General features: G+C 44.0%; 2 protein-coding genes across 2 annotated transcripts in view; one reads left to right on the forward strand and one right to left on the reverse strand.

Annotated features, from left to right (window-relative positions):
* LOC309963984 (uncharacterized protein) overlaps positions 1-13,903 on the reverse strand; it is a 212,132-nt gene extending 198,229 nt beyond the window's left edge. Inside the window, exons 1-2 of the mRNA XM_082842580.1 lie at positions 13,798-13,903; positions 8,769-8,896 (exon numbers count right to left, since the gene is read on the reverse strand). The gene's annotated coding sequence lies outside the window, so the exon portion shown is untranslated. The remainder of the gene's footprint in view (positions 1-8,768; positions 8,897-13,797) is intronic.
* Positions 13,904-14,067: 164 nt separating this feature from the next.
* Positions 14,068-24,146, forward strand: part of ACO1 (aconitase 1) — a 59,695-nt gene continuing 49,616 nt past the window's right edge. Inside the window, exon 1 of the mRNA XM_082842561.1 lies at positions 14,068-14,165. The gene's annotated coding sequence lies outside the window, so the exon portion shown is untranslated. The remainder of the gene's footprint in view (positions 14,166-24,146) is intronic.

Here is a 24,146-nt window from a genome sequence, read left to right on the forward strand (position 1 = left end):
TCAATGGTTAAATATTGGGTTGGCCAAAAAGTTCGTTTGGGGTTTGCTGTAACATCTTAATGGAAAACATGAACTAACTTTTTGGCCAACCCAATGAAATACAATCTATTTGTGTGATGCAATATTATGCAGCAATACAAAAATCATGGTTTCAGTTAACTTTCAATGGTCTGAGAAAAGTTTTTGATGTTATGTTTTGACAAAAATGCAACATACAAAACTACCTGTTGTGTGTTCCCCACTATTGAGATAAGACAGAGACCAATAGAACTAAACATACTGCCAGTGATAAGTCATTCATGGGTGGTAGGATTATGGGCAGTTTTTAATGGACTGTGTGTGTGTGTGTGTGTGTGTGTGTGCATGTGCACATGGGTATATTTTCAAAGTTTTCTGCAGTGTACGTGTTTTACTTTTACAACGATAATGAAAGTGATGTACAGAACTGTTCTTAATTTCTATTTAAAACCACTTTTTTATTTCACTGCACAGCCATAAATGCCTCCTTCATGAATACCTCATTTTGCTTTCTCCAAAAGTTGCAAAAACAACTTAGATAATGAGCAGTTTATTTGCAGTAATAACGTATTGGCTCCACTTAGGGAAAAAGCTCACAGAACTTTTCCCTATGGCAAAACAAAAATGTCATACAAAGAGGCATTACAATGTTTATGCTAACTCTGGCATTTTACATGCTTGAGCTCATTATTATTCTCATTAATTTTGTGATTGTTAATAGTGCTGCTATTTATATGATGACTTAACCTTTACAGATTTCAATCAAAGATTTCAAAACTTAATGAAGAATGTGTCTAGAATGTAAGAGGATGTATCTCTGAGTGATTTTCCCCAGCAGGAGGCATATTTTGATCCTCAATATACTTAAAAGACTGGGATGCCTAGCTAGGGAGAAGTCAAGAAACAATTATTTTATCAGTACAGGTATAAAAATTGTAGATGAGAAATTGGCCTTCATAAAAATATGTATGAATGTCAAAATATACATGAAATGAAAACAAACTACGGGGGTATTTTCTAAATGGTCCCTTTTATGTAAGTAATCTTAAAATAAGCAAAGAGTAAAAACGTTTTTTAACGAAAAGTCTTAATTTATAGCAAAAGCTGTTCCAGGCTTAAATCTGAGCAGGATAAACTAAAATTTCCAAGGGATAGAAATACAGAAGATTCCACTGTTCGCTTTTGCCAACAGATGGTTTAGGCCATCTTGCACAACCATTTTATCCTTGGTCATAGAGTTGTCCATTAGTCTATGTCAGCTGTGTTTCTGTATAGTTGTGTAGTGTTTTACAAGCATTGTTAAAGCCATTATGCATGATAAACATAAAAGCAGTGAGAACTATTATATCTTCCATCTTTTTCTCTACTTCAGAACAGTTTATAGGGCAGATAATTACCTGTTGTTTAAAAGAACCATCTGATGGCAAAAATCTGCAAGTCTGATGAAATATTCCATCGCTAAGGCTGTGGTGAAAAGGCACTGGGTAACTGAAATGCTTAACAGCTCTACCACACCTGTGGAGATTATGAAATTGCTGCCTCTCAGCTCCAAATCTAACCTTTCGTACTCTGCTTTTTGATCCTGGGGCCAGGACTCTCCAACCACCTTTCTGCTTGGTCAGGTGGCTCTAAGTTAGGATGTGTCAGTGGGAGCCTGAGAGGCTACAGGAAGACGAAGGGACTTGCTTCTTCCTGTCTGCTTCCTGGGGGCTTCCTGTTTGTTTGCCGTTCCCAGGAGCCGGCCCTGCAGTGCCTTCACTCTGCAGCAGCAGGTACCTTTGCAGAGCAGCAGCCAAATTCAGTTTTCAGTTTTCCCCATACTTGCAAACCCCTGTCTCCCACAGAGACATCAGAATCAGCTGGCCCTCTCCTCCTGCAAGGCCTGGGCCCCAGGCCCATAAGGCTCCCCGTATCAGACTCAGAACCTCCCACCAGTCCAGCAGTGCCATCTCCTCGGAGTTCTGAGTTGCAGCTCCATAGGACCTCTCCTCTAAGTTTCCTCAGCTGAGGGTTGGGAGCAGCTGCCTACAGTTGCTGCCTTTTGATACCTTAAAGTTCTCTTTTTACCTTCAGCTATTAATAACATTATACCTAATGAACAAGCCTTTATATTAAATTCTTTTGGTTCACATAACTGGTGTGGTCTCTGTTTCCAAATGTGACCTTGTCTTAGTCAGTTTAGGCTGCTATTACAAGTTACCATAGACTGGGTGGCTAAAACAGCAAACATTTATTTCTCATGGTTCTGAAAGGTAAAGTCCAAGATGAAGGTGCTGGCCTGGTCGGGTCCCGGTGAGAGTCCTCTTCTGGGTTGCAGAAGAAGTTACAACTGCTAACATTGTATGTTCACATGGCAGAAAGAGACCTAGCTAGCTCTCTAGACTCTTCTTCTAAGGGCACTAACCCCATTCATGAGGGCTCCACCCTCATGATCTAATCATTTCCCAAAGGGCCCACTTTCAAATACCATCACATTAGGGGAGTCAGGATTTCAACATATAAATTTTGGAAGGACATAAACATTCAGTCCATTGTAGAACCCAACTAATACAGAAAAGAAGTGGGCAATATCTAGCAAAAATGACATGGACTTACACTTTGACCCATCAATACCACTGCTAGTACTCTATGCAGAAAGATATATGATCTTTCTTTGAAATGCTATTCATAATAGCAAAGATTGGAGACAAAAGTCTACCAATGGTACATGCACATAATAGGATATTATAAAGTCATAAAAAGAAATGAGAAAAGGCACTATATACAGCCATGGAGTGATCTCCATGATACGTGGTTAGGCAAAAAAAAAAAAAAAAAAAAAAGGCAAGAGGGAGAAAATGTGTGTAGGATGCTGCTGTTTGTCTAAGAAAGGAAAGAATAAGAACACAGTCACATATTTACTTTTATTAAATTAAGTTGAAGGATAAACCAAAAAAACAAAAAACAAGATACCCATTGGAGGTAGGAAAGAATAGGTTGAAGAAGATTGGGACAGAAGCTAGACTTCTCTACATTTACCTTGTTTTACAGATTTGACTATAAGAGGTTCTGGTGAACAATTCCACCATGTAGATGTGTATGTGGAGTGGGAGTCCCCACACCAACAAGCAATTCTTCAACACCAGCTAGGTGTCCTACAAATCAACTGAACACTGACTATACCTGGAGATGGCATCAGATCCCACAGGTTAAAGGCTCCATCCTATAAGACTGTCCCCCTGACACCTCCAACTTTAGACACCAATCACAAGCCCAGGTTATCACCTGTGCTTCTGACCAACCAAGAGTAGATTGGAGGCTCCAATGACCTTCAAATTCAATTAACTTGCTAGAATGACTCACAGAACTCAGAGGAACATTTTACTTACGAGATCCATCAATTTATTATAAAAGGATATAACTCAGGAACAGCCAGATGGAATAGACACACAGGGCAAAGTATGGGGAAAGGGCATGGAGCTTCTATGCCCTCTCCAGGCACACCAGTCTTCCCAAATCTCCACATGTTCACCAGTCTGGAACCCTCCAAACCCTGTCCTTTTGGGGTTTATGGAGGCTTCATTACATATACTGGGTTGATTAAATCATGGCTATGACTGATTCAACCTCCAGCCCCTCTCCCCTCCCTAGAGACCAGGGGTTTGGACTAAAAGTTCCAGCCCTAATCACAGGTTAGCTCCTCTGGCAAACAGGTCCCATCCTTAGGTGCTTTCCGAAAGCCACGTCATTAACATAACAAAAGACACCTTTATGCTCTTATCACTCAGGAAATCCCAAGGGTTTTAGGAGCTCTGTGCCAGGATCAGGGACAAAGACCAAACATATATTTCTTACTACAAATCACAATATCACAACTTTGCAACCATAAAAATCATTTAAATAATCATAAATAATATTTAATTTTTTAAATGATGTATTATATAAACAAATAAACAAAAACTATATCCACTTAAAAGGCAGTGTTTCTACAAAGACCAATCCAACAGCAATGAGGACCCCTAGTGCCCAGGTTATGACTCTAAATACCATTTCCCACTAAGAGGAACCAGGGCTCCTTTGAGAAATGGCAGATTCTAGGTCAGGAGCAGAAAATGTACAAAGCAAGTAAGAAAGCTCTTGTTACACCAGAAAGCAAGAACAGTATCAAGGGGCTTCCCTGGTGATGCGGTGGTTAAGAATCCGCCTGCCAATGCAGGGAACACGGGTTCGATCCCTGGTCAGGAAAGATCCCACACACCATGGAGCTACTGAGCCCATGTGCCACAACTACTGAAGCCCGCGTGCCTAGAGCCCATGCTCCGCAACAAGAGAAGCCACCGCAATGAGAAGCCTGCGCACCGCAACAAAGAGTAGGCCCCGCTCGCTGCAACTAGAGAAAGCCCACACATAGCAACAAAGACCCAACACAGCCAAAAATAAATTTAAAAATTTTTTTTAAATAATATGTTTAAAAAAAAAAAAAAGAACAGTATCAAGGATGACTGGGTTCTGTCAAAAGGACTCAGGAGTCAACTTGAAGAGATTCTATTAGAATATCTTCATTTGCAACCCCTAATGATTAATGAGTCTAAACATTGATCATCAATGCCTGCTCACATTCACAAAAAAAGAGAGACAGTCAGATACAGTAAGTCCCCTACATACGAACAATTTCTGTTCCGAGAGCAAGTTCGTAAGTCCAATTTGTTCCTAAGTCCAACAAAGTTAGCCTAGGTACCCAACTAACACAATCGGCTATATAGTACTGTACTGTAATAGGTTTATAATACTTTTCACACAAATAATATATAAAAAAAACCACAAAAGATAGAGAACACATTTTTAATCTTACAGTACAGTACCTTGAAAAGTACAGTAGAACAGTACAACAGCCGGCATACAGGAGCTGGCATCGAGTGAACAGGCAAGAAGAGTTACTGACTGGAGGAGAGAGAGGAGGTGGGAGATGGTGGAGCTGAAGGATCGTCAGCAATAGGAGACGGAGGGCAAGCTGCAGTTTCACTCATGCCTGATTTTGATGGAATGCATCTTTGAAATTTTGCAACTGGAAATTTCACAACTTGAAGGTTCGTATGTACTGGACTTACTGTATTATATACCTCCTGATAAAAGTACACAGTATCATCTTTGAAGTATTCTTGTGCAAAACATGGGAACCATAATCTAATCAAGCTTCAAGATACATGTATCTATTTGCAGGGGACAGAAGAACATATTAATGACATCATGGAGATGCAATTAGCAAAATCCAGGTGGTAGAACACAATTATTTCTTCAACAAATAAACTAAAAAAATAGAGTGTAAATCTGTAACTTAACAGAGAAAAGATAATGGGCCTGATTTAAATAAATTGTTTCAAAAACTTTATAAGACAGGGAAATTTGAACATGGGATATTTTATGATTTTTGGAATTATTTTTAACTTTGTTACGTGATGATACTATAGTTACATTTTTAAAACAAAATATATAATACATGAAATTGTATAAAGACAGGTATTTACTTCAAACTGTCAGGTTGGGCTTCCCTGGTGGCGCAGTGGTTAAGAATCTGCCTGCCAATGCAGGGGACACGGATTCCAGCCCTGGTCCAGGAAGATCCCACATGTCGCGGTGCAACTAGGCCCATGCATCACAACTACTGAGCCTGTGCTCTATAGCCCGCGAGCCACAACTAATGAGCCCACGCACCACAACTACTGAAGCCCGCGTGCCTAGAGACCATGTTTTGCAATGAGAGAAGCCACCACAATGAGAAGCCCGCGCACAGGAACAAAGAGTAGCCCCTCTCGCTGCAACTAGAGAAAGCCTGTGCGGAGCAGCAAAGACCCAACACAGCCAAAAATAAATTAAAAATTAAAAAAAAAACAAAAACTGTCAGGTGTGAGGAAGAATTGAGTGAGGATATAGAAGAAAGAAAATTGTCCAAGAATTTATAATTGTAGAGTCTGGGTCATGGGTATGTTGACTGAAAAAAAAAAACATATGATGTAAAAGTAGTAAGTTTCAGTTTTATTTGGAGATCTTTCTGAGGACAATAGCCCAGAAGACAGCCTCTCAGGTAGCTCTGAGGAACTGCTCTGAAGAGGTAGGGGAGGAGCTAGTTTATATATGAATTTTTTGGCTGGAAAATACATGTAGTCAAGCATACATCTTGGCGAAAGGTTACTGCTAATTACAAAAAAAGATATCTCAAGCTAATGACTTTAGTGTTTTTCTGTGAATGGGAAGATGCAAGAATCTGGGGTCGTTGAAATTCTTCCTTAGATATGCATCTTAACTATCTAGTGGCCCCATACCCAAAGCACAGAATGCCATTTTCCCATTTTTCTCCATCCTGAATTCCCCTCAGGCGTGCTAAGACTAGGTGTTCTAAGACTGGGCGTGCTAAGGCGTGGGAGACTGCAGCGGGTTTCCATTTGACCATTTGGATCAGGGTGACACTCTTTGTTCTTTTTGTTTACAGATACATGGGGGTTCATTATAAAGTTTTTTACGCTTTTTATATACGTTTATATTTTCCATAATAAAAAGTCCAGGGCTTCCCTGATGGCGCAGCAGTTGGGAGTCCGCCTGCCAATGCAGGGGACGCGGGTTCATGCCCCATTCCGGGAGGATCCCACATGCCGCGGAGCGGTTGGGCCCGTGAGCCTTGGCCGCTGGGCCTGTGCGTCCAGAGCCTGTGCTCCGCAACGGGAGAGACCACAACAGTGAGAGGCCCGCGTACAGTAAAAAAAAAAAAAAAAAGTCCATTTAAAAGGCAAAATCATCTCATGTAAGAACATTTTTGAATGTATCTCTTTGATAACTTTTCCTATTACTTGAGTGATTATTGTACTAGCCAAGTTTTTCATTTCTTCTAGAGTCAACTTTTGGTGATATAATAATGTCAACTTCATGTGTATTTATGTAGATTTATTAAAATAAAAAGCTTAAGCGATACATTTACCACTATGTACAGCTTTGGTTACCTCCAAAATATTTCAGGTGTCAGGGAGAAGGAGAATTGTGATGCTTTTTTAATAATTATTATTAGTGGAGCAATATATCCTATGTGCACAAAATAGCTCTTGAGAAATTCAAAGAATACAGATACTTTAAAACAAAGCAAACTCCAGTGAATGATTTTAAAATAAAACATATTACAAATGAAATTATATGATTTTATAAACATGCTTCAAAATTATCAGGGACGGGAAGCAGATATAGAAATAAGAAGACTGGCTATGAGCCAGTTGAACTGAGTGATGTCTATATGGATGCTCATAATACTAATATTTCTACTTTTGTAAATGGCTGAGATTTTTCATTATTTTAAATCTTTTAAATAAAGCTGAAAAAGTGATGAAATTAAAAAGTTCTAAATTTCCAGCTTTGCAGAATTTGGCACAGCTGCAAGACAAGTTTAATAAACTGAATTTTTTCCCCTCAATGTAAAAACAAAATTACACAACTAAATTTGTGCCTGGTGATTTCAAGCAAACACCAGAGCATCCTTCACCCTCCACAAAAAACACAGATACCTATCAGGGTTTGGGATTTTACCCTACTTACAAGCTAATAAGAGCCTGTTACTATTTTATGAATATTGGCAGGAGACAGGAGACTCCTAAGTCAAAGAAAAATGTTATTACTCAAGGCACAGCGAGCATCAAGTCCTTGCCTCGGGTCCCATGGGAGAGACGTGGAGGGTCCAGAAGGATGTAATACATACAACGGGTTTGTGCTGCAGAAGAGGAGCACTGAGCTTGGGAATTCACTGCTTTTATGGTGATAACAAAGTCTGCACTTTGAACCCACATGTACCCATGACCCAGACTCAACAATCATAAATTCTTAGACAATATTGTTTCATCTATACCCTCATTCAATTCTTCCCCCCACCTAGTAATTTTGAAGCAAATGCCTGACTTTATATAATTGCAGTGCTCAAAGCCGCTCTCACCACCCTAAGGAACGGCCTGGGTAAAGAGTAGTCAGGACCTTGCGTACTTGGCATACCCAGCAAAAATGTGCAGGGCTGCTCAGGGCCCATGAAAGTTTGCCTTCCCCATCAATTTACCTGTTGTCCCTCCACGTCTTGGCTTCTGGCAAAATTCACAAACACATGCCACTCTGTTGACCACTCCGATTAATTTAACCAACAGAGGCTAGAACTAAATCTGTTCAAATGGCCTCATACAGCATTTAATTAAGGTTACTATCAATAGGACTCCAAACAAGCCAGACAAAGTTAGCCTGTAGTATTGACCTCAAATATGCCTTTGGGGGTCCTGGAATCAGACAACCGGCCCGGGGAGACCAGAGGATTTTATTTCAGACAGTCAGGATGTAGTCGAGTGTAAGGCCAGTCCATTATCCATTACAAGCCATGAAACAGAGTTTACACAGACCTGCTGATCTTTGGTGTCATTGCCAATAATTACAGAAGGCAACAGATAAGCCAAAAAAAAAAAAAAAAAACCCAAGACAAAACAAAACAAACAAGCAAAAAAAAACATCCATCCCCAATGGAGAGATATTCTATGGCCCATTTCCAGTCATATGCAAACCCAAACAGGCACAGGTAATTCTGATCAGGTTTTTCATTAAACTTGATTTGGATCAGCCTTAACATTGGTTAAGTCACACGGGCAGTGTCACTGAGTGGTTGTAGCTGGCATAACCTAAAACCTCTCAAGCATCAGAAAAGCATGTGAATTTATAACAGTCAGAATGAAACAAGGTTGTGCCAGCCCGTGTGTTTGTACCTGCTTAAAGGGGGTCCGTGTTGAGAGCTGCTATCGATGGCATCAGGCACAGCAGAAGAATTAAGAATCAGCCATGTCCACAGAATGTCAGCTGCAGCTGCTATGTGACTCAAGTGGCAGTGGTGGATCTAGGGGACAAAGAGATTATTAACTGCCCCCACCCTTACACATTTTGGGTCTAAAGTGTTCCCATCAGAGGTGCCAGGGTTGTTTAATCTATGAGTCTATAGTATTTCAATTGACAGAACAGATAGCAGAGCAGGCAGCTAACTCACTGGCAATATCCCAAGAATCAATAAAAAAAAAATCTTTCATCAAAAGGAGTATTGGCCAGAGTTATGAGAATGGCCTTGAGTTCTGCCCACTATGTGGACAACCACACCAGTTTTCAAGATGGTATATATTGAGCAGCATTTGAACAGCTGAAGCAGCCCGGTGGACACTAACAGGATCCAACTAAGCCAAACCACCAGTGAAAAAGGGTTAGGCTTTAAGGAGAACCTCTGTGAGTCAAGGGCCCCATTAAACCAATGGATTTATTTCAGGTTGTATACGTAATGGAGAAGAAAGTTTCTCCAAAACAATAGCTGCCCCTTTTTCATATACACTGAGATGCTGTTGGGGCCAGGTCACTGTGTCCTTAACTATACAATCTCCATTTGACAAGCAGGTAGACTGGAACTTTTCCTTATTAGTTGTCAAGTCTGAATTGACCCACCCAAAAGTGGGGACAGCAGGCTGCAGAGTCCTAAGCCCTCTATGCATGGATCAGGCGTTCAGCTTGGCAACACATTAATAGCCACCCCACTTTTTAAAAGGGGTGTACTTAGCGCCTGCATCCGGCAGGTGGCAATGTTGTACTGGGAAACTGCCTCTCTGAGCTGCCACCATTTAAGTCTTTAGAGCTGTGATTTCCATTTCTTCTCAGATTTTATATTCTTTTGGGAGACGGCCGGGAAGAGGACAGAGATTACCTCTCTACACGCCACAGTGCCTGAATGAAAGAATCCCTTCTGGACTTCATGAGCATTTACAATACAAGCATGTACAACATAAATACCAAGTAGATGTTCAGCAGTGAAAGACTCATTACCAAATCATTTTCTGGAAAAAAGTATTAAATAAGTCAGTAGGAGCAGCCTCAGAACAGTAAAATTACTGCTCCTGATTTCCAACACCTCCATCCCCAGGATGGGGAGTTTCTTTACCTGTGTGCACCTAAATCACAGGGCAGCAGCAGGGATCTCCATACTACCATAAGGGAGAAGCAGCCCTGAAAATTTGTGAATAAGGAATTCTAGACCATATGGGAACAGACCAAAGTTCCCTCCTAGAACATTTAAGCTCCTCTTCCTTTCTGCAAAGAATTAATAAGTTATAATCTCATGGTATCCAATGATTTCATTTAAATAAAATTATATTTGTTTGCACAGGGTTTCAAGCACAAGCTCTGGAATTAAGACCAGGCTTTGTTCAAATCCCAGCATCACCATTTACAAGTTATGTGACCTGAAGCAAATTACATAATCATTCTGAATCTCAGTTTCCTCATCTGTGAAATGGTAACATGCCACCAGATACAAAGTGTTCTCGTAAAGATTCAATGGGACATTTAATCACATTTGGGTTTTATTATTAGCTTTGTTGAGGGGAACGGTGCTTAATTGTAAAGCCAATGGCCAGAGGACCCTGGTTCCCCGGGAAGGCAGCTCAGGAGTTCAGGCATTTAGGCAGTAAGAAAGCGCAAAAATTAAGACTATGAGAGGCAAGGAAGGGGATGGCAGTTGGATATCTGTGGGGGGCCAACATAAGCCTAAGAACTGCCTTTCCTTTTTATGAATGTAGCATTTTTTTGTAGAAGAACAGAAAACATGTATCTCAAACTTCCTCTGGTATGAGGAAGAAATACATTCAGTGATGAACTCAGGCATTCTTGAGTCATAGCAAACAGGAATTTCAGAAGGGACCACTTTATACTTCATTCATTGCCATACAGATATCTCCCCTCTACTATGCTAGAGAATACTGAATGGTTCTACTATGCTAGAGAACACTGAACACCAGTGGAGAGCACAGAGTAGAAGGCAGTAATTAGTCAGCAAACTTGTACTGAGCACCTTCTATGCGCCAGGCTCTGTGTTAGGGGTGATGAGCAAACTGACATTATCCCACCTTCAGGGAGGGTACATTTCCAGCTTGCAGCTCCCTGGGGGCAATCTGCTGAACATGCAAGAGCAGAATCACCTGTAGTATTTAGAGCCCTCAAACTCTGAGCACAGATCCTACTCCTGAACTAATTCTAGGTCGGGGCACAGGAGGCTGTATTTTTAATAAATTCTAACACCCAGTTTGGGAACCACCACTGGTGTTACTCAAAGGGTAGTCAGACCCTCACACTCTGTCTGTCTAAGAGTGCAGTATAGGAATGTGTTTTTTCAATGAACCTCGAGGTTTGAGAACTGCCATGCTAGACTGCCTTTCTCTCTCTCTCTCTCTCTCTCTCTCTCTCTCTTTCCCTTTTCGGCCACGCATGGCATGTGGGATCTTAGTTCCCTTGACCAGGGATCGAACCCATGCCCCCTGCAGTGGAAGAGTGGAGTCTTAACCACTGGACCTCCAGGGAAGTCCCTAGACTGCCTTTCTCTTACACCACTTCCTTTCTATTAGATAATATGTGCGAAAATGCATTATGACAGCAAAGCATGATGCCAAGTTAGTGGGGTCCAGTTTATACAAGCAACTGAAGTCAATGTGGAGTATAATGAAGCATTCCTCAGAGCTTAACAGGTCTCTGACCAAAACCTCATGATTCTTTCTATTTTTTCTTTTTAAATTATTTTATTTATTTATTATTTTTGGCTGCGTTGGGTCTTTGTTGCTGTGAGCGGGCTTTCTCTAGTTGCAGCGAGTAGGGGCTACTCTTCTTTGCAGTGCGCAGGCTTCTCATTGCCGTGGGTTGTCTTGTTGCAGAGCATGGGCTCTAAGCGTGCGGGCTTCAGCAGTTGCGGTATGCGGGCTCAGTAGTTGTGGCGCATGGGCTTAGTTGCTCCGCAGCATGTGGGATCTTCCCGGGCCAGGGCTCGAACCCGTGTCCCGTGGATTGGCAGGCGGATTCTTAACCACTGTGCCACCAGAGAAGTCCTCATGATTCTCTTTATAGTAGCATAAGCTTCTGGCAGGTAAGGCTGATAGAACAGTGCTGTTACCTCACTGAAGGCCCTTCTGCCACTGGCCCCTGGAGCGGATTCATGGTGCCTGAGCAGTTACCACACCTGGAGGGCTTCCTCTCAGAAGGCCCTTAAAATCTACACATTCCTCTGGGCCACTTGCAGAATCTTTTGTATCATGACCGAAATATTTATTAGGCGAAACTTGTATGAGCATAGTGATATGGTTCTAACCCCCTTAAATGCTTTCTCAACACACCATGAAATCCAAACTCAGGATGTGGGATTCAGGATGAGGAAGAAACTGGATGGGTTGGAGGGGACAGGCAGATGTCTAGAGAAGACACTGAACTGCCCCTTTAGATGTGAAGAATGGCAAGTGCCTTGGGAATACTCAGGTGGTGATGCCCCACAAATGGCTGCTGACAAAGAGTGTGGAGATCTGAAGAGGGTTAAGGTCAATGACAGAGGCAGAGGGGACTTCAGCTGGAAGTTTGCATACAGAGAAAGTAAATGAAGCAGAATTCATCAGTGTATGGAGTCACATGTGAAGTGAGAGGAGAAAGAGTGCAGTGAAAGAGCCTAAGAAAGAGGGACCAAATTCAGAAGTGAATCATGAGAGCAGAAGGCTCTAAAGCCAAAGGAGGTTAACATCTCAAGGAAAGACCTGTCAACCAGTGTCAAACACCACAGAGCAGCCAGCAAGGGCAAGAACAGAAGAGAGGTCACTGGATTTGCAATCCACACATCACTGGTGACGTTTCCCAGAGCAAAAGAGCAGAGTGATGTGGGAACTATTTCCTTCATGGTTTTGGCCAGAGTGTTTACTAACAAATCTCAATTCCTTTTATAGTTCTGATTTAATTATTTCCTGTCAAGGATTACCAGTTCTTATATTATATGTATGTTATCACTGAACATTAAGAAACTTTGCTTTTTGAAGGGCTCCCTCAGTAAGAACCAAAATGTAGCTGGATGTCTTTTCTCCCTACCTCTCAGCTTTCCCTACACTCTAACTTCCGAGGCGACCCCAGTATTATTTTTCGGGGTTTGTGGTGAGCCTCTGGTATATGGTGGCCACTCAAGGAAAGTTTGCTCAATGAATGTGAATGCAAGGACTTTAGGAAGTGGGTGGGAAGAAAGTCTTCTCCCATACAGTAAATACGTAATATTTACTATAGTAATATGAAATATAGCAAATATGTTCTCTTTCAAAATTAAATATAACCAGGGAATAGCTGTACCCTGCAGTGCAACATGATGAAGTGTGGGCTTAGGAGTCAGATAGAGCTGAGGACTGAATCCCAGCTATGGATGTCTGTAAAACAGGGTCATATTCCTCACTTCATGGGGCAACTGGAGGAACTGAACTAAATAACATATGTAAAGACCCCATCATCGAAGCCTGCAAAGAGTAGGAGCGTGGTAACTAGTAGAGGTCAGTATCAGTATCAGCTATTAGTTAGTCATCTTATAAGCTGTTTATTCAGATAAGATAGAAAACGACAATAACTCTCTATATAAGTTGGGCAGGAAAACCTCACCTTTCATCTAGAAAGATCTAATCACCCACATTTACCTCAGCAGGCGCAACTCCAACCAACCTACGGAAAGTAGGTGCGGTGAAGAAGGCCCTCTCAGTGTATGCTGAGCCATTTCTCTGACTTCTGACAGGGTGAACAGCGTACATTAGGAAGAGTCGTTACACGTTAAAAATAAATAAGTTGGTTAAACATTGAAACTTTGCACTCCTAGCCACGGAAACGTTGAAGTCCCGCCAGGTCACTCAGCACGCTTTACAAGGCATTAAAGTGGCGATGGGGTGAGGGCAAAAGGGAGAGAGGGGAGGTGACCACACGTACCGGGGTGCCAGATAGGGAAGCCTCCAGCTTGACGGCCAAATCATTTTAAAAAGTGGCATTTTCCCCTCGTCTCTTCGGCTCCCCTCCTAGAGAGCTGGACAGTCACACTCCACGGCCCAGAGTGAGCGAGTCCCAGGCCTGGGCCCGCATGGGAGGAGCCTGCCGCTGGCCCCTAGCAACCCTCCCTCCCGCGGGGGGCGAGGTCTCCTTCGCCCCCGCAGACCCCGCCCCGCCCCGGCTCCGCCCCTCGGCCAGTGGCCCCGGGGCGACAAGGGGAGGAGCTCGGCGTCTGGAATCGCGCAGCGCACGGGATCGTGCCCCGCAGCCTGGTTCCCGGCCGCTGGTCGGAGCCTGTAGTGCAGTTCGCGGTAAGTGAATACGTCGCGGCCCGACCGACGTCCGGCCCCGGGCGGGAGCGCCGGCCGCCCTGGCCCTGGCAGGGTGGGCGCGAGTCCGCGGCGCCCCGGGCACCTTCCCCGAGCCTGGACTGCCCGGACTGCAGCGCGCCGGGCGGCCCGGGGCGGGGATCCGGGGAAGGCCGAGGGGGAAAATCGGGGACTAGTTCCTGGGGACTGACCCCTTCGCCCTGTCCCCAGCCTGTGCTGAGCCGAGGACAGGTCTTGGGGACTGGAAATGGCTCTCCTAGGCCTTCTTTGTCTGGGCTGTGCGGGCCGCCCAGAGTCCACGCTGAGACTGTTCCGGCCGACTGAACTGGGGAGTCCTAACCTCAGGGAGGGTGTGCGGGCCTCACCGGGGAGTCCTCGCCGAGCTGGGGGTGGCGGGATAGGGAAATCCTCAGAGGTTCTGACAGATGGGGGAAAACACACCAAGTGGTAAGGGGAAAACGGAGTGCGGCGGGAAGAGACCCTCGGTGGAAGGGGTGGGGATAGAGCCCATCCTAATAGATTCAGAGATCCAGGAAGGAGCACGGGCTGCCTTTACTAATTCAGCCAGCACATCAGAATGGCACATCTTCCTTCCTGCCACATACATAACCCTCCTTACAGCGTGTGTGTGTGTGTGTGTGTGTGTGTGTGTGTGTGTGTGTGTGTGTGTCTTGGCGGGGATGGGGGTAGGGAGTCGGGGACAGCCTCTAGGGTAGCAGTTCTCAAACTTTTCTGGGGGAGGTGCTCAAAAACCCCTTTAGACTCTTAAAAATCAGTATACTAAGGAACTTTTATGTGGGTTATATATTTCAATATTTGCCAAATATAACTAAAACTGAGAATATTTTACTATATTTAGTAATGCATTTAGACATAATAGTGGACGTATTGTACATAACATATCTTTATGAAAATAACCATCCTTTTCAAAACAGAACGTTACTGAGAAGAGTGACATTGTATTAATTATATTTTTGCAAATCTCTTTAATGTTAGGTTTAAGAGACAGCAGCTAGATTCCTTTTTTGTTTTTCATTTGCTTTTTCATCAGCTAGATTCTTATATCTGCTTCTGCATTCAGTCTGTTGCAGTATTACATGTCATATAGCCTCTGGAAAACTCCACAGTGTACTCCGGCAAATGTGAGAGTGAAAATGTCAAATAGCATCTTGGCATTGTTACGAAAGTGGTTTTGACTTTGTGGATCCCTAGAGTCCCCTGCACCACACTTTGAGAGCCACCGGTGTAGGAAATGCTTCAGAGGCTTAAATCATTGGGCCTGCTTCTTGTTTGTGACCCTTCCTCTGAATGGGAACACACACCACACCATGCATGGATGGTTAACCTCTGGTAGTTGCAACCAAGCTTGACCCCACTCTGGAAACCAAGAACTAGGTCCCCACATAAGGCATGATGAGCCCTGCTGGCCTCCTGAAAACTGGCAAGGCTCTCAGATGCCTTTGGTTATTTCTGTTCCTGCAGAGGTGACCTGTGCGTAAGTCCAGACTGTAGCAGTGATGTGGCACACAGGACCCACGCATTCGGAGACGTGCCCATGGGGACCCCATGCCAAGTGTGGAGGGGTTTGTGTGAGAGTTTGCAAGTGTTTGAGAAGTGATTTGCAAAAGAATAGGGAGGCGTGTTGTTGCCTTCCTGTCCTCCATGATCATTTCTGTTTGTGGTTGAGCAGCCTTGAGTTTATTGGAATATGACTGGTGAATAAGAGCACCCAGCCTTGGTGCTCTTTCACTTTCCACTTTCAGAGGGGTGTCCCTGTGAGTGGTCCTTCCTCAGCCTCTGCCAGAGCCCAGTGCCCTGCATGCTGCTGTGTGGTAGGTGGGATCACTCACTGGATTCCTTCCGTGGCTCCTTGTTCTGTCAGCACAAATTCCAGACAGAAATTACATACATATTTAGCCTTATAAATGTTTGGAAGACAGACATACCAAACTATCAACAGTAGCCAGTTCTGGACAGTGGAGTCGGAAGGAAGGCAGGGAAATTATCTTTGTTACTCTTTGTGGTAACATATGTCTGCCTGCCTTGCAGCATTCATGTCTTGCTTTTACAACCTGAAAACAAAACAAAAAGCTAAAATCCCAACAACCTATACTTTTTCAAGGAAGATAGGATTATTTCTGTTAGAATGTTACCATCACTCCCTCTCTCCTGCTAAAACAAATTACTGCATCCTATTTCTAAACTAGTATATATGATACTAGTATATATTAACTCAAAGTAATATTGAGAGAGAGAGCCCTCTCAGACCAAAGCATTTTACTGAACAATATTTGTTTGACGTAAGCCCCTGTCCAAGGTTAGAAGCACCAGATCAGACTTTTTAAAAAAAATTTTTGAATTTTATTTTATTTATTTTTTTATACAGCAGGTTCTTATTAGTCATCCATTTCATACACATCAGTATATACATGTCGATCCCAATCGCCCAATTCATCACACCACCACCCCCCTGCCACTTTTCCCCCTTGGTGTCCATATGTTTTTTCTCTACATCTGTGTCTCCATTTCTGCCCTGCAAACTGGTTCATCTGTACCATTTTTCTAGGTTCCACATATGTGTTAATATACGATATTTGTTTTTCTCTTTCTGACTTACTTCACTCTGTATGACAGTCTCTAGGTCCATCCACACAGATCAGACTGTTTTCTAATGGACTACTGTGCAGCCCTTAAACTGATGTTGTAAAACGCTGTTTCATTAAATGCCATGAAGTACAGTTTTAAAATTGAAAAACATGTTACCCAAGACTGTGATCCTACCGTGACGAGGAGAGAAAGCATGTGCGTGTATGTACAGATGTGCACACGCGTGGACAGAGGCAAAGGATGTGCCAAACGCTGGGTGGTTTTTCTCTTGGTGGCGGGGTACAGTGGGTTTTTAATTCTCTTCACTTTGCTTATTAATATTTTCTAGCAAGTACTAAACAAATATTAAAATTGACTTGACCGGACTTCCCTGGTGGCGCAGTGGTTAAGAATCTGACTGCCAATGCAGGGGACACGGGTTCGAGCCCTGGTCCGGGAAGATCCCACATGCCACGGAGCAACTAAGCCTGGGTGCCACAACTACCGAGCCTGTGCTCTAGAGCCCGCGAGCCACAATTACTGAGCTCCCGCGCCACAACTACTGAAGCCTGCGCACCTAGAGCCTGTGCTCCACAACAAGAGAAGCCACCACAATGAGAAGCCCGCGCACCGCAACAAAGAGTAGACCCCCCCTCGCCGCAACTAGAGAAAGCCCACGCGCAGCAACGAAGACCCAACGCAGCCAAATATAAATAAATAAAATTTAAAAATTTAAAAAAAATTTGACTTGACCAAAAATAACTCCTACAGTTATTTGTACATTGAGGGCAACATAGTTGGCTTCGTTTTTCTTAGACTGACTTAGCACCAACTTGGCCAGTAGCAGACCCCTGCTACTCCCTTCCTCCCAGTGGGAAATTGAGAAAGAAGTATGGAGCGAGAGGCATGGGGAACCGAAAACAGCCCTTAGTTATGTTGTGCAGTATCTGCTTCTGCCTGTGGAGTCAGCTGCAGCCTCAGTCCTGCCCGTTCCCTCCAACTGACCTAGAGGTTAGAATGTTCTTATCGGATCAGCACCATCACCTGAGAAGCCATCAGCTGACCAGACTGAATGGCCTTCATTTCTTTTTTAGCCATTTTTAATGGAAAATTGCAGACATCCTAAGAAGTGGAGAGTATACCCCCACCTCCGGCTTCAACAATTATGAACATTAGCATTTGACCGATCTTGTTTCATCGGGACCTTTCCTCAAACTCACTTCTTTTTTTCCCTCTTCCAGGAGTTAGCATCTTCATTTTCAACTGTATAAACTAACAAAGTATCTTTGTTATGTCTTTTAGTAACAAGCATGTACTAACTGCTTTAACAAAATCTTAAAACTTCTGTCCTAATGTCAGCACAACCGAACCCCCGGGCAGACTTCGAATACTTGCTGTGTGGTCCCCCTCCTCTGCTTCTGCATTTCCTCTCTTCTCTGCCTTCTAGGCTAAATCAGTCTTCCCTCTTTCCTTCTTCCAATTCTCTGTTAAGCCTTTCTCAACTCCCTTAGTTATAGCTGTCACTTTCCTCTGACCTCTTATGACCCTTAGCATATTATAGTTCTTTGTGAGCTTATCTCAGTCTCCTTAGATCATAATCTTCGTGTAAAACAAGATTTTCCTTATCTCCCTTTCTCCTATGCTACTTAAAAATGCTTAATGCAAAGAAGATGCTCAAGAAATAGATGCTAAATTAATTTAAATTGATTAAGTTCATTGGAGAAAAATTTTGATTACAAAAGAAATGCATTACGTTCAAAGGAAAAATTTCAGATATTGCCTAGGACCACGGACATTTTGTCTCACCTGCAAGATTTTTAAAGATTTTAAAGTACTGCAACAAAAAGAATCTTCAATTTGAGCCAGTATAAAGAAGACATCTTTTTTTTTTTTTTTTTTTGAGGAAAATGGTCTTTATGGTCTTTTGTCATTTTTTTCACATATATCTGGAGCGTTTAGGTCTTCTCTTATTCTAGAATGCTTTTTTTCCCTTGGTAGGGAAGAGTGACTCTGACAACATTAGAATATCTATTATGTTTTAAGATGTAGGTTTAAATCTTCAGTAGAAGAAACTGGCTATGTTTAGGGTCCACATGCCCCATGAAGTAAGTTGGTATCAATCTCATGAATAACGGCAGCTCACGGGTACAGAGTTGCTCCCAGTGTGCACCATCTTTTCATCTATTGCCTCCTTTAATTATCACAGTGGCCCTTGTGAGCTGGGCAGGGCAGTGCAGGGCAGCTATTGTTGCCTTAAATCTGCAAAGAAGTAAACTGAGGCTTAGGCAGATAGAGTGAATCTTGTCTACGGCAGAAAGTGGCAGAGTCTGATTTTAAGTGTAGATTGGAAACCAAAGGGCTTTGGGATTGGATGTTGGGAACATGCAAAGACGGGAAACTCTCTCTCCAAGCACTACATATATTTGGGAGCCAGACTAGGTTCTCGAAGTAAGTATGTATATCCCACTGTGTAGAACTATCAAAGTGATATCACACTCTCTGAGCCAATCACTTCCCAGATTCCTCAGGTTCTGCTTTAGTCTTTGTCGTAGAAGTTAATCCACTTCCTGATGAATTGGCAAGGCTGCTGTGCCTGCGTGCTGCTGGGGTTCTCTCTCATTCTCTTTTCGTGACTTAAGAAGAAATCTGGGGAAGCCCATCTTTGAACAGTGTGAACTGCCTGAGCTGTTGCTCAGACTGACATGTATGGAACCCTTAATTATTCCTTAACCTCGTAATCCTTTCATGACCATTACTGTAAAATTACAAAGCAAATTGTACACATTGTGGCCTAGTTCATGAAGAAGGCATGTTGGTCGAAGACAGTGTCCTCCTACAGGATTGCCAGGTTTGAATTTTTGGTTGAGAAGCGGAGAAGTGAACGAATCATTGTGGACAGTCGGTTACATGCAAGAGCTACACAGATACGTGCAGGACAGTTCTATAATAGTGGTGGGATAAAGACCAGCCTCCAGACTGGTCTTAAGAACTGCTATGTTTCATAAAAGCCTTATTTGCTTAGATAAGGAATCAGTTACATTTTAAGGGTTGGTGATGCCTGGTGATGGGTTTTTGACATCAACCCATACTTTAAAAGTTATCTGTCATACAAATTTTGCCAAAATCAAGGATATTTTAGGGGAAATTAGAGGTTGACTATCTAGTCCTCGCATATACACCTTACAGTTTGAAGACTGTTTTAAAGTGCGATTTAACTTTTTTAGTCCATTTGGTGAATGTGGGTTTTGGGATGAGGAGTGGCTATAAAATGCTATGCCTATTTGGAAGCAGCAGGGTGCGAGGAAGTTGGCCCTGACATCAGAGGCCCTGGGTTTCACTCCCAATCTGGCCACTTACCAGCCACAGGGCATTGGCAAGTTACCCTCTCTGATCCTCAGTCTTCTCATCTGTATAATGGGATGGTAGTCCCTATCTCACAGTTGCTGAGGGACCATATTAGACAATGTGGATAAGATATCTGGCACTCCACGGGCACTCGGCACATGTCAGCAGGCTGCAGTGCCTATGGAGTGATATAGCACTCATGGCAGAATGCCTGCCCAAACTCCTCTCAGCCCAGACCTCCTGAGCTCCTGGCACATATATGCTGCTGCCTGCTGTTCCTCTTCATCCCAAATTCCCCATGTCTAAAACCGACATCCCGGTTCCCATTGTGGTCATTGGCTCTGCCAGTTTGCCCAAAATCCCAGATCTCTCTTTCTCACCCATCCTCAGTCCATTCTCCTTTCTTAACTCTCCCTGGGATTTATTGCCCCTGCCCCCTTCTTCCGACTTGATGACTGTAATAGCACCATAACCTGCCTCCCTGACACCCATCTAGCATCCTTCTCCCAAGTCAGCTCTTAACCACTACCAGAGTGATCTCTGAAAATCAAATCAGGTCTTGAAGATTCCAGCTTAGAATCTTTTAATGTGCTTCCCTGTCTTCAGGATAAATCCGAGCCTTTCTGCGAGGTCCCTCATGATGTGGACCCCGCCCCTCCCTTTCCCTCTCCTCTTACCCTGCCCGTCGTGAACCCTGTCCTTCGTCCACATGGAACTGCTTTATGGCTCCCACAGGGTCACGCTTCCGCACATTTTTTTTTTTTTTGTGGTACGTGGGCCTCTCACTGTTGTGGCCTCTCCCGTTGCGGAGCACAGGCTCCAGACGCGCAGGCTCAGCAGCCATGGCTCACGGGCCTAGCCGCTCCGCGGCATGTGGGATCTTCCCGGACCGGGGCACGAACCCGTGTCCCCTGCATTGGCAGGCGGACTCTCAACCACTGCACCACCAGGGAAGCCCTTCCGCACCTTTACATGTGCTGTTTTCTCTGCCCGGAATATTTTTTCCCCGACTCCTTCCCTCAGTGTAGTTCTGGAAGGCTTGTGCATGGCGTGCCTGTCCCCGGAGGTCTTCCTGACCCCCTCCCATGCTGGATTAGGTGCTATCCCTAGATGCTTCTATTTTTTTTTTGCCTGCACCGTGCAACGTGCAGGCTCTTAGTTCCCCAACCAGGGATCGAACCCGTGCCCCCTGCAGTGGAAGCTCGGAGCCCTAACCACTGGACCGCGAAGGAATTCCAGCACCCCTAGGTGCTTCTTTATCGCTCTCCATCCACTGCTGCTGTAGCATGGACTGCTTGATAGTCTCATAAACTCCTGACCAGTCTGTGTGTGACTGAAGAGCAAGCGGACTCATCTCTTTTTCCCATCAATGTCAAATCAGTGTCTATCAATGTCAAATGTATGAATGAATCTGGGTCAGTCCCTTTCCTTAGACAAGCTGGCGAGGCCCAGGTAGTAGATGTGTCATGGTCGAATGCTGCTCTATTACTTGTCACATCTTTGACCCAATGAAATGGCCATTGCGTGTAGATGCCATGCCACTCTGTGGGGCGCTGAGATGGGACTAGAGCATCATTGCTTAAGAGCTGGGCTTAAGGCCAGATGGACGTTCCCTCCATCTGGGTTGAGTTCCCTCTCAGCACGCCTGCAGTCTGGCTGCAGCTTCCCAGCTCCTAACCACATGGTTATACCACTGCGGGGAAAGAACATGCTGGTCAGAAAACAGGAGCTTCAGGTCCTCCCGGCAGCTGCCTTTCTTCTCGATAACCAAGAAACGTAGGCTTATACCACAAGCTTCTGGGAACTCTATTAGTACGAGTCATCATTCTTGGGTCTGAGCAGTGCTGAAGTGGGTTGGGGTAGATGACCTCAGAAACATGGTGAATTCATGGAGAGAAATGCTGCCCTGTGAGACCTCCGGCAGCCTGACACCCAGCCTTTCGTGGTGACACTCTTTCTAATTCCTAAAATTTGAGTTAGAAAAGTTTGTTACCAAGGATCTATGAAATGAGTTTGGAGCTTGAGGAAATCATGCCACTCTTAAAGGATGGCTATCGACGAGGCCTGCTCTGTAATGCTAGTAACAACTACAGTTGCTGCCCCCTCGCACCCCCTACTCTTAGGACTTAGATGCAGTAGGACTTCGGGGCTCTGCAGGCATCATTTTTGAAGCCCTGCTGGCAATGGTGGGTTGCTGCAGGGTAGGGGACCCACAGTCTGAGAAGGGGCTGAGGACTGGCCTTAAAGAGGAGAGGATGGAGCTTCCCTGGTGGCGCAGTGGTTGAGAGTCCGCCTGCCGATGCAGGGGACGCGGGTTCGTGCCCCAGTCCGGGAAGATCCCACATGCCACAGAGCGGCTGGGCCCGTGAGCCATGGCCGCTGAGCCTGCGCGTCCGGAGCCTGTGCTCCGCAACGGGAGAGGCCACAACAGTGAGAGGCCCGCGTACCGGAAAAAAAAAAAAAAAAAAAAGAGGAGAGGATGAGGTCAGGAGCTGAGGACTGGCCAGGACACCTGGTTCTGAGGGGGTCCTGCCCTGCTTCTTCCTTTACTTTCTGGACAAATGTTTCATGACCCCACAAAGACTTTCCTTTCTCAGTGCATCTCTGGAATAATAAATCTGAAGTTCAGCAAGACTTTTTGTGAAACTCTGTTTATATTAGTTCATAGTAATACCAGAAAATAAAGGTAACTATTTCGGTTCTTTGGAGTTTGTGCTACTGCAGTTAATTTAAAATGAGCTTAAAGGATGTGTCAGGGAAGTTTTCTCTTGGGAATTTCATACGATGTTGTGCTGTCTTGGCCACTGAGCACAGCACAGTGCTGGGGCAGGGGCTGCTTGATCAGACAGTGCCGTGGTCACGGCTCTGGTCCCCCAAATCCTGACCATTACCTTTGGCAGTGGCTATGGACATCTGCTGAGTGAGTCATGATCATTTTTATGATACATCCTGAAAATTTCCAGTGTTACTTAATGAAGTTCAGGGAAACAGAAGGGTTAGATTTCAGGAAGTAGCTACTTTTTAAATGGCAACTTAATGTTTTCATAGTATGAGTTAATATCTTACCAAACCTAAATTCTGATGTTGGAAATGTACAATTTAAACGAAGTGTAAAGTTAGGAGAGTACTTTGTCCTTAGTCAGAGTTCCTACAGTAGCTGACTCTGCCACTCCCCACCTCAATCTTTTCCTTTTCTGCCCTCGCTCACTCTGCTCTGGCCTCCTTGCCTCCTCTCAGACCCACCTCAGGACCTTTGCACATGATCTGACCCCTCCTCAAGATTGCGCTGAGCTTGCCCCGTCACTTCCTTCAAGCTCGTTCTCAAGTGGCTCCATATCAGTGAGGCCTTCTTTGATCTCCTGATACGCTTCACGGCGACACTCCTTAGTGCCCTGTCCTGCTTTATCCACAGAACTGGTCACAGTCTAACGTTCTGCTTCTATGTTTGTTTACTGTTTAGTCCACCTACCTCCACTGAAATGGAAGCACCATGAGGGGGCTTTGTCAATTTTGTTCCCGGGTTCATCCCTGGTGCCTAATACAGTTCCCGGCACACATCACACAGTTAACATAAATATGTGTTGAACAAATGAATGAATGAAACAGAATTTTTTCACCCAGAAGGGACTTTTTAGATCATCAAGTAACCTTATATTACAGACTGGGAAACTGAGGCACAGAAAGGTTATGTGGCTTATTCAGAATGAAACTGAATCATTTAAAAACTGTTATAGCTCTTTTTAGAACTCTAGGAATATATGTGGAGCATTCTGGTCAGTGGTCCAGGATGAGACAAAAGAGTTAGTGAAAACAGACTGATAACTTAAAATTTTAGCAAAAAGTGACAAGTTATTGTGTGATGGCAAAGCTTTTTGAAAGCAGAGTCTTGTTGACTTTTGTGGTGTAAAGTGCACTTTGCATTAATTAGTGCCCAAGAAAAATGTGTTGATGGATTTGGTTATACTGTCATAATGTCATTCTTTCTCTAAGACCCTCCTTCTGCACTGAGACAGGAGGGACAGGGGCAAGGCA

The sequence above is a fragment of the Leucopleurus acutus genome, assembly GCF_964270905.1.
Source record: "Leucopleurus acutus genome assembly, chromosome: 7".
NCBI lineage: Eukaryota > Metazoa > Chordata > Mammalia > Artiodactyla > Delphinidae > Leucopleurus > Leucopleurus acutus.